At 41.8% G+C, this 11,085-nt stretch overlaps 1 pseudogene; it reads right to left on the minus strand.

Moving 5' to 3' along the window:
* Window positions 1-3,849: 3,849 nt before the first annotated feature.
* On the minus strand, window positions 3,850-5,102 carry LOC100053533 (glyceraldehyde-3-phosphate dehydrogenase-like; annotated as a pseudogene).
* Window positions 5,103-11,085: the final 5,983 nt, after the last annotated feature.

Genomic DNA, 11,085 nt, shown 5'->3' on the forward strand with positions numbered 1-11,085 from the left:
TACACAGAGGATATTATCCTACACACCATTTATTAGAAAAAAGAGGGACATTTGCCATTGCTATTAACAGGGTTGGAATTTGTTTTGTTTTAGCGAGGGCAGTGGCTCTGGATCTGCACTGAGCATGCCCCAGCCGTTGTTCATATGTGGCTCTTTACATTAAAACTAAAATTAGAACAATTTGAAATTCCTCAGACAACACCAGTCACATCTGAATGCTCCATAGCTACACGTGGCTAGTGGCTACGATGCTAGACAGCACAGACTGTAGAACAACCCTTCATTGCAGAGTTCTATTAGACAGCTCTGGTCCAGACAAGAATATGTAACTCTGTGTGAGATGCAAGTGACTTTTCTGCAATTACTCTCCATCCTTCTTCCCTTCATATTTGAAAACCAAAGCCATCTGTGATTTAGGATTCATAAGTGATGCAAGTAAATAGGTGTAAGTCTATTGTTTTTAATCTTTCTAGAAAATAATAACTGAATTCAAAAATTACTCTACCCATATATCTAGAACTGTACATTTACAGGATTTTTATATAAAGTGTATATCTAATGGCTAATACATAAAAAATTGACCAAGGAAAAATACTAGTCAATGTCTAATATTAGTTAATAGAAGGGATGATACTCAAAGTGAGATAATATGTCGGAAACTATGCCCAGATAGTCAGGACAATGTAATTTCAAGTTTTTCAAATTACAAAGCAAAACAGGCCTGTTGTAGCAGGTAAGATAATACTGAAACCTGAGCAAAAAACCCCCTAATGATCGCCCTCTCCCGGCCCTCCACCCTGCCCCACGGTACAGCACGGCAGTGCTCTCCCACACCACCCTCCCTGCTCGTGCAACAGACCAAAGCAACAGTGCTCACAGGGAGGCTGTGCTTGTGTTCACCAAAGAGAACCATTTTACACACTTTACTCTGCAATTTTGTCTTTTTCACTTAGAAATATGTTATAGACATCCCTTTGCATCTGTAGATATGGATATAATCCACTTTTCCCCAATCATTTTTTGCATAGAGACAGATAGATAGATTCATGCATATATGCTTACATGCTTATACAAATATGTATGAATGGATGTGTATGCATGTATGCACATACTCATGCGTATCCATAATTTTTCAAAAACGGGCCCATTCACACTGGGCAGGGGCAGGCAGCAGGCAGTTAGTGGCATTATCTTGTTTTTTCCTTGTTTCGCTTGTTTCTATGCATCTCCTTCTACCCTCCCAGCCCCCACCCTTCACTCCCCACATCCACCTCAATCCCAGATAATTCACATTAACAACACCTGGATTCTTCCACACTTTTTCCACACATAAAATCACATACGAAAACTTACACACATCCTTTTATTGTTTTTTGTCACTGTCACTTTGATCCTAGTTTGAGCTCACTATAAATTCACCACAACAACTACCCCTATAGCTTCATTTTCCATATTTGTGTTTTATTTCTATGGGGAGTGTCTCAGAAGAGTTCAGTGCTGCTGCAATGGGTGTGCGCATTTTTGGTTCTGGAAACCAGCCTGGAGAAATAGATGAAAACCATCTCCCATTTCTGCCGACAACTCTCAGCGTGGGAGAGTATGCTGTCTCACACACGTTCAGCAGTGAACGATGTTCTTTCTCTGCAAAGTCTCACCCGCCAGACGGACACAGAGCCACGTCCCCTTACCGCCGCGCTCGCGCAGACAGCTAGGAGACTGCACAGCTCCTCATCTGTTTGTCACTCAGATTTGCTTTTTCTATATCTGCTTAGACATTTTTTTTCCCCACTTTTCTCTGGAGTTTTGTTCTTTTCTTGTCAATTTGTAAAATCTCTATATTATAGAGATTAGCTCCTTGTTTCATTTGTATTAGCATTTTTTAGAAATCTACTAGTTGTCATTTGATTTGGCTAATATCTTTTGCCATTCAAGATTTTATTTTTGTACCCAAATGGGTCTACCTTTTCTGCTATAGGCTTTAATTGTCCTGTCATGATTGAGAAGGTCTTCTCCATCCTTCGATTTCATAGTTTCTGAGATTTAAAAATCTTTTGTCTTACATGCATCTTCAATTTCTTTAGAATTTATTTTATGCATAATGAGTTGGGGTCCTACTCTGTTTTCTTCCAGATGGATAGCAGGTTTTGCCAGCACTCTTTATTAAACCAACTATTCTTTCCCCCACTGGACTGAATCCTCTTTCTTACACGCAATTCCCATATACCCTGAGATCTAGTTCGTGATAGTCTATTTTGTTCCAGTGACCTGTCCGTTCCCACGCCAATGTCATATGAACTTAACTACAAGGATTTTATAGCAGGTTCTTGTATCTGAAGCAAATCTTCCTTCTTCTTTTTCATACTTTTCTTTAGGGTATTACTGAATATTTCTTCTTCTATGTAAATTTTATGACCATTCTATCCTAAACAAAACAAAGTAAATGAACAAATAAACAAAATGCTGTAGAGAGCCTAACTGGAAGTTCATTAAATGTATGTGTTAATTTGTAAGGTTGACTGTTTACTGAAGCCCAGTTACCCCTCAAGATCATGCTGTCTCCACCTGTTTAGGTTGTGATTGGGACTTTTCATAGAGCCCTGTACCTCACTTATGAAATATATTCATGTTGTATATTTTTTTGGTCATGTAGGGGAGGAAGACAAATCCTCTACCCTCTGGGTCCTTCTAGCCGGGCTATAAATTAAATTGACATGAGACAGAATGACAGAAGAAAATCAAACAAAGCTTTATAACATCTATACATGGGAGACACTCAGGAAAACTGAGCAACTCACCCAAACGGCAGAGACTCTCATCTTAAATACCATCCTCAGCTAAAGACAAAGGAGGATGTTGGCGGTGGGGGGAGTCAGTAAGTGGAGATTACCAGAAAAGTGCAGTAAACAAGGGTAAGATTATTATGCAGATTTAAGTCCTTGCCTTCTGCATTGATAAGAGTTTCTAGAGATAATGTCATCCCCCCTTCTTCCTGGTACAGCGAGGGAGACACCTTTACAGATGGAGATTTCCTTTACAAATGTAAATGTCTCTTAACAAGGGGTAAATTCTACTTTTCAGAGCTTCTCCCATGTCTGCAGTTTTTAAAAGTAACCAGCCCAAAATAATACTCATGCCAAAGAGACACATTTTGGGGTGGCCAATTCTGATCCTCCAGTCATCATTCAACAAAGATTTCTTTAGCCCCTGCTATGTACCAGGCACTGTTCCAGGTACTGAGGATACTGACTTAAACAAAGAGACAGTCTTCACCCAAGAGCAGCTCACATATTTTAAAGGTAATACTTTGTCCTATTTTCATTTCTAGGAGCTTACTTCTGATGCAGTGAAAAGCCTTGATTTAGAACACTAGTCTTGCCATTCAGCACCTTACCAAATTCTTAATTCTAGTGTTTTATTAGGGTCTCTGGGTTTTCTGGAAATGTTACATCAACAGAAAATACAGTTTTCTCTCTTCTTTTCTGGGATTTATACTGATTATTTCATTTTCTTTCCTATTTATTGCATTTTCTAGAACCTCCAAAACAGTGTTAAATAATGCTAGTGATAGTGGGTATCACCAGCTGGCCCTGATCTTCCGAGTTGTCTCAGTGTTTCACAATTTAGAATATTTGCTATTGGTTTCAATAAACCTTTCTCATATTTAAAGATTCTCCTTCCCTGTTTTATTTAGATTTATATTAAGAATGCCTTTTCCATATCTGTTGATAGCTTCATATGTTTTTTTCTTTTTTGTTGCTTTAATAAACAGTGTTGATTCCAAACCACCTTGCATTCCTAGAATAAACCTGACTTGGTCAAAGCTTATTATTCTTTTGCTACCTTGTTATATTTCCTCTTTTTTTTTTTTTTTTTTTTGTCTTGGTACAGCATACTTTACCGTGGTACATTACAAGGTAGGGCTTCCTAAGCCCCTCCCTTCTTCAGGGGCTCTGGGATGGAAACTGTATTGAGGCCCAGAGTCTCAGTATGTTGGGGGCTCAAGTGGGGGCACGAACTCCCCAGCTGAGAACCTCTCTCTTCCTCTCGTGCTCTCACTGAGGCTGGTGGTCCAGGGCTCTCACTCTTGGAGGCCATGTGGACCATTAACAGCTACCACCCCGTTGCTATAGTCAAATTCACTGTCATACCAGGAAAGGACCTTTACCAAGTGGTTGCTGAGGGTAATGCCAGCCCCAGGACCGAAGGTGGAAGAGTGGGTGTCACTGTTAAAGTCACAGGAGATAACCTGTCCTCAGCATAGCCCAGGATGCCCTTTAGGAGGCCTTCTGATGCCCACTTCACCACCTTCTTGATGTCATCATATTTTACAGCTTTTTGTAGATGGCAGGTCAGATGCATGGCCAACTCATCAGGGCTGGGGACACAGAAGGCCATGCCAGGAAGCTTTCCATTCAGCTCAGGGATGACCTAGCCCACAGCCTTGGCAGCACCAGTAGAAGCAGGGATGATGTTGTGGGCAGCCCCTCAGGCATCACGCCACAGCTTCCCAGAGGGACTGTTCATGGTCTTCTGTGTGGCAGTGATGGCATAGACTGTGGCCATGTGTCCCTCCACGATGCCAAAGTTGTCAAGGATGACGTTAGCCGGGGGGGGGGGGGGGGGGGGGGTGGGACGGGCAGGGGGTGTAAGTAGTTGGTGGTGCAGGAGGCATTGCTGACAATCTTGAAGGAGTTATACTTCCCACGGTTCATGCTCATCACAAACATGGAGGCATCAGCAGACGGTGCAGACACGAAGACCTTTTTGGCTCTACCTTTCAAGAGAGCTCCAGCCTTCTCCAAGGTAGTGAAGACATCAGTGGACTCCACAGCAGATTCAGCACCAACATCACCTGATTGATGTTGGCAGGATCTTGCTCCTGGAAGATGGAGATGGACTTTCCATTGATGACAAGCTTCCCATTCCCAGCCTTGACTGTGCTATTGCACTTGCCATGGGTGAACTTACACTGGAACATATAGATCATGTAGGTCAGTGAAGGGGTCATTGACGGCAACAGTGTCTACGTTGCCAAAGTTACAAGCAGCCCTGGTTCCCAGGCTCCCAGTGCAGCCAGACCCATTCACTCAGACCGTCACCATCACGTGTCCGGGCGATGCAGCTGTCTGTCAAGCAGGGAGAAGCAGAGCCTAGATTTCTTTTACTAGTATTTGATTTAGAAATTTTTTATTTATTAAGTAAATGAGATTGATTTAGTACTTTATTTATTTATTTATTTTAAAGATTTTATTTTTTCCTTTTTCTCCCCAAAGCCCCCCGCTACATAGTTGTATCTTCTTCGTTGTGGGTCCTTCTAGTTGTGGCATGTGGGGCGCTGCCTCAGCGTGGCTTGATGAGCAGTGCCATGTCCGCGCCCAGGATTCGAACCAACGAAACACTGGGCCGCCTGCAGCGGAGCGCGCGAACTTAACCACTCGGCCACGGGGCCGGCCCCGGTACTTGATTTTTGTGTATCTAATCTCAGGTTTTATAGTAAGCTTACGCTGAGGCCATAAAATGAATTGCAGACCTTCCGTCTCCCACCTCAGCCTACAATCCCATGACGCAGAATTCTGCTGACCCAAAGCACGCCTCAGGAACCACCAGCATGGACGTCACGTGGACGTCAAGCTCATTTCCTGGAACTTGTGAGAAATGCAGAATCTCAAGCCCTAACTCAGACCTATGGAATCAGAACCAGAGCGTCAGAGTTATCTTTTCTTTCAAGTGTGACACAGAACTCAGATATGAAGCCAAACCAGGCATGGTAACTCTTTCCACTTAATTTAATCAATGCTAATTGGTGTATTTAAGGTTTCTACTTCTTGGGTGAATTTTGGTATTTTATATTTTGTTTAAAAATTATCTGTGTCCCTTGATCTTTACAACTTTGTTGTCACAGAGTTGCATTCTTTTATTATTATTTTAATCTCTTCCACCAAGTGACGATGACTGACTCTTTCCTCATTTTACGTATTTCTGCTTTGTCTCATTTTTCTCTTTATCAAGCTTACAAAAGCTTTATCTATCTTCTTGATCTTTTCAAAGAATCAGCTTTTAGACTCAATTAGTAATAAGCCTTCAAAATTCAATGAGAGGAAGAAACCCACGTGAAGCATTACTGCATCCGGATGAATTCGGCTTTGCTCTCCATTAGCATCAAAACCACGCACACAGGCAAATCCGAACTTCAGGGACCAAAGCATCGTGAGAACGCAGAATCAATACCCATCTTCAACTGATGAATCACAGTCCGAACAGGGTCATACCTTCGCCTAAACTGCCTTTCTGCACACCTAACCATATCCTAAATGTCATCCATGGCCTCACTGGTACACCTCTCTAAATAATGCTTCGAGCATTTGTATCTTGCTTTACTGTTTATATGCCTCTCACACCTTTTATCTCATTTGAGATTTATCTTTAAAAGGGTCTAATAGATAATCCTTGACTAAGGGGAATATAGTGCCTAACCTGATTTTCACGTACCGAGATCAGCTCAGAATGCTCTGTCCCCACAAAGGGCCACAGGGGAGAGTGCGTCTTGTGGGGAAAGCTAAAAAGCAAGTGTCCCCTCAGATAGAGGAAGAGTCATGAGATGGAATTTTAGCCAGGGACCGATAAAGAAAAGGCACACTTCGGATACTCATCCTAGACCGCACAGTTAGGCGAAATGCATTAGCTTTTTTCCCTTTCAATTAAGGAGTCAAGGTTTTGTTGGCTCGTTAAAAAATGTGCGAAAAATTTATTATTTATGCACTCTCATTTCTTACCTTTGCAAATATTCTAATCAGATAAGGATTTCCAAAGCCAGATGACTGTAAACTTTTGCACTCAAATTGGCCCAAGTTTAGAATAATAGTTGAAAAAATATAAAATGTAGTTTATTGAATTTGGGATTTTCAGTTCACTGATAGACCAAGCCTTATGTTGATCATTTTGGAGGAGTTATTGCAAAGATACTGCTGAAGCCCTTCACAAAATTAATTTTAATTTTGTGCTGTCGACCAGAGACTTCTGATCTATAATAATCTTTTCATAAGCATTCACATGAGCAAGCCCTTGAACAGTCTTTCTCTGGCGGTCTACCCAAGTCTCCTTCAGGTATCCAGAGTAGAAAGCACCTTATCTTCACATTCCTGGGAGTATTATGCTTAAGACATTTTTAACCTCCAATAAGTAGTGCTGAGCATTAAAAAAGAGGAAATAATCCCCAATCCTTCCTACCTCAGAGAAGAACTGACCAGTTCACTGCTTGACAATATTTTTCCCCTTTAAGCAAAATGTTCCCTTCCCACATCCCAGGATGGAAAGTGAATAAAAGAGAGATGAGATTGCAGAAGTCATGAAATGAGGGCCATTGCACTTAAGTGTTGGAAATAAAATACTAAAGGACAGACCTTTTGACATTGAAATCTTACGCAGGCAGAAAAATGTTCATTATGAAGCAAATGGAAATAAAGTAAAATTATCCTAGATTTTTAAGATTTTGAATTATTTATTCTTTTCAATTTTTTCTTCTGTGGCTAAAGGCTGAATTTAAATCCAAAATATCCTGTAACATAGTTCTTTTCTCCTCTAAGCTGAAGTCCCAGAAAGATATGCAGACATTACATGATTGTTCCATTTTTTTTTTTAATGTTAGAGCCGATATTTATAAAGTACTCCCTGGAAATTTTTCCTTTCAAATATCGCCACTCAGAAATTCCTTTTTTTTTCCCATTCAGCATTCGACTCCATGGCTGAGTACTTGTCACAGGCACAGCCCCCTCGGCCTGGCGGTGGGCAGACAAACCAGGAGTGGACTTCACAACAGAGGAGAATAGAAATATCTAAATGGATACGGCTGGCTGTTCGGGGGAGACTTGCTGGAAAAGTGGATGTGACTTGGGTGCAGGTGCCACACCTAAGCAGTCTTGAAGGGCAGGCAGAGGACAATCCAGCTAAGACAAGCAAAAGGAGAGCGAACCAGGCGAGGCGAGTGTGGGAAGAGACAGAGAGAACAAGGAGAACGCAGGGAGCAGGCAGCAAATTCTGTGGTTCTGGAGCAAAGGGTTTACTGACGGGATGCAGGCAAGGAGGACCTTGTTAGGAGGTTCCACATCAAGAAGTTTTGAAGGCATCCCTGACCAACGATAATGCACTAATTCCTAAAGAAACCCTGGGAGGGTATGAGTTTTCAAATGGGGAAGAGAGGGACAAAGAGATTGATTCATGTCGGGTCACATATCTAGGACACAGCAGCGCCAGGACTGGAACCCAGGAACGAAGCTCATACTCTTAAGCTCTACACTACTTAGCAATTATGTGGAGGGTTTTAAGGGGACAGGATTGGAGGAAAGCAGACAGACCTGTATGGAATCTTGCTGCAGTAGACCAGGCAAGAACTGACGAGGCCCCAATTAAAGACAGGTTGGCGATCAGGATTATAGGCTCTGGACTCAGACTCTCTGGATTAAAATAAAATTTTGGCTCCACCAACCTACCAGCTATATGACTGTAGGCAAAGGACTTCTATGTGCCTCAGTTTCTCTATCTATAAACCAGGAATAGCAATATTACCTATCTGACTGGATTTTTTGAGGATTAAATGAAATCATATACACAAAGTACACTTGGCCTCGTGGCCAGGAGTCAGTGCTCAAAGTCTGTCATTATTGGAGTGCTACAGCTTGCAGAGACAGTAAGGGACCTGTTTTATTAAGGAGGTCCAATGAGCAGGGTTTTGAGATTGACTTGAGCCCAGGGGGAGGGAGTAATGAGAAAGGAGGCAGCAAAGACTAGAGGTTTTTACCTGCCAAGCAGGTTAGCAGGTAGATGGGAAGGCTACTAACAGCAATAAAGAAGATGGCTCATGGAAAACAGAGATGACTTCCTTTTGCACATGTTGAGTTTAAGGTGTTAATGCAACATCCACACAGATGCCCAGGCAGCAGGTGGATGTGAGCATGAAGCTCAGGGAAGTGATCTAGGGAAGCAATGAGCAATAATGAAAGTGTGTTAGAACAGTGGGCCAACGATATCATTCTGAGAAATATGAACATGTATGTGGGTTAATATATAAACAGCAATAATATTCAAATGACATGAAAATTCAGAAAATGACAGTTTCAGCACTGTGGGAATTAAGAATGACCTGACATCCAGATAAATAGCATGTTCCCATTGTTCAGAAAAATTAGGGTACCGATAGCACATTTTGATCCCAAGCCATAAATATCAAGTAAGGAAAAATGCCCTCCCTCTACACCCTCAGATTGAGTCATAGATTTTATGAAGGTATGCTCAGAAAAACCAAAGTAAATTTGGTGTTACTTCTAACAGACATTGCAATTTTTTTTTTTAAATGATTGGCACCTGTGCTAACATCTGTTGCCAATCTTTCTTCTTCTTCTTCTTCTTCTTCTTCTTCTTCTTCTCCTCAAAGCCCCTGGTACGTAGTTGTATATTCTAGTCGAGTGCCTCTGGTTGTGCTATATGGGACACCGCCTCAAAATGACCTGGTGAGCGGTGCCCATGTCCACACCCAGGATCCAAACCGGTGAAACCCTGGGCCACTGAAGTGGAGCGCACAAACTTAACCACTTGGCCACAGGGCCAGCCCCTGCAAAATTTTTTTAAAAGGCCATTTTCTATAACCCTCTTTTAAAGCATGCTGAAAAGTCATGGATCCCAAGATTGTCCCAATCTTTATTCCCAGTAAAAACACGTTAATGATCTGATGTCAAGATGTCAATGGGTCATATTTCTTCTATTTTTCTTAAGTCATTTCCCCCTAATATCTAAGATCTTGTTTCAGTAAAATCATCAAAAAGCTAACATAGCCCTGCTCTATCCATTTAGCAAAGTAGCATGTAGTAATTTTACTCGTCCTGTCACTTGTGGAACAAAAAACTAAATGGGGTACAATTTAAAAATAAATGGGGTACTAGGATTTATCAGTTTAACATCATCAGTCAAAATGGCATGAAAGACATAAGCAGCCCACCAAATACAGCAATTCCAGCACAGAACGCCCGATACTTCCAGGGACGTGCAACCTGCCTGAGTCTGCCATTGCCATGTAGCCTCTAAGACAGCCGTGTTTTGGCATTTCAAATATAAAACTATGAACTATATTGAGGTATCACTTCAGCGTACAGGAAGTGGTGCTATTGACACTTGACAAGCACTTCTTAGGGTGTGGACCTGTGCCCCCCTCACAACTGAAGATTTTTCATCCCTGCTCCCCTCAACACCAGCAGCACCCTCCAATCATCATGAGGATGAAACAATGCCCACAAACACCCCGAGAGTAGCCGGGCTGCCCTATTGGGAAAGGTTGGCTCAGCTGATTAAGATACCACCACTCCCGAGTTTGGATCTCTTTATTATAATACCAAAAACTGGAAACACAACAAACACTTATCAAAGAAAACTCATTCCCATTACTGGGGTGGGGTTGAGGGGCTCAGAGAATCCTAACATTGGAAGGACTCTGAGAAATCATCTAGTCCGACAGTCCCGATTTTAAGGATGGGAAAACAGACGTCCAGGGGAGGTTAAGCGACAGGCCCATGGTTCCACAGCTAGGAAATGGCAAAGCCAGAATTAACGCCCTAAATTCTAGTCCAGTACTTCCACCACTACACCACGCCCCCGACTCATGCTACCCTCCATGGATGTGTTAGCAGCTCAGCAACTTCAATTAGGTCCAAAGGAACAAAAGTACTTTAAAATTTGCATAGGATGACAAAAGAACAGTCAGCTGGATTTGCTGGGTTGTAAGGATTCCTTCAACAATGCTTTGAGGTTTAATAACACCCTCAAATTAAAATTTGCATTTTTACTTATCATCCCATTAAGTTGCTCCAAGCAAGAATTTTATGGATGAAAAATATATACCAGCAAAGTTCCTACATTAGTATATCCTGAAGAAGTGATCAACAGCTCCGGGTGCCATTAAAAAAAAAAGTAGCCACTTACAACTCGACCTCAAAATTTGTCAGCTTATAAGATATGTTGGTATAGTTTTAAACGATAAGTTGTGGGCAACTAGCACCACGAAAAATTGGCATGAGCAAAAGAAAAGTCTAAGATGATTTT

The sequence above is a fragment of the Equus caballus genome, chromosome 10, assembly GCF_041296265.1.
Source record: "Equus caballus isolate H_3958 breed thoroughbred chromosome 10, TB-T2T, whole genome shotgun sequence".
In the NCBI taxonomy this organism is placed as follows: domain Eukaryota; kingdom Metazoa; phylum Chordata; class Mammalia; order Perissodactyla; family Equidae; genus Equus; species Equus caballus.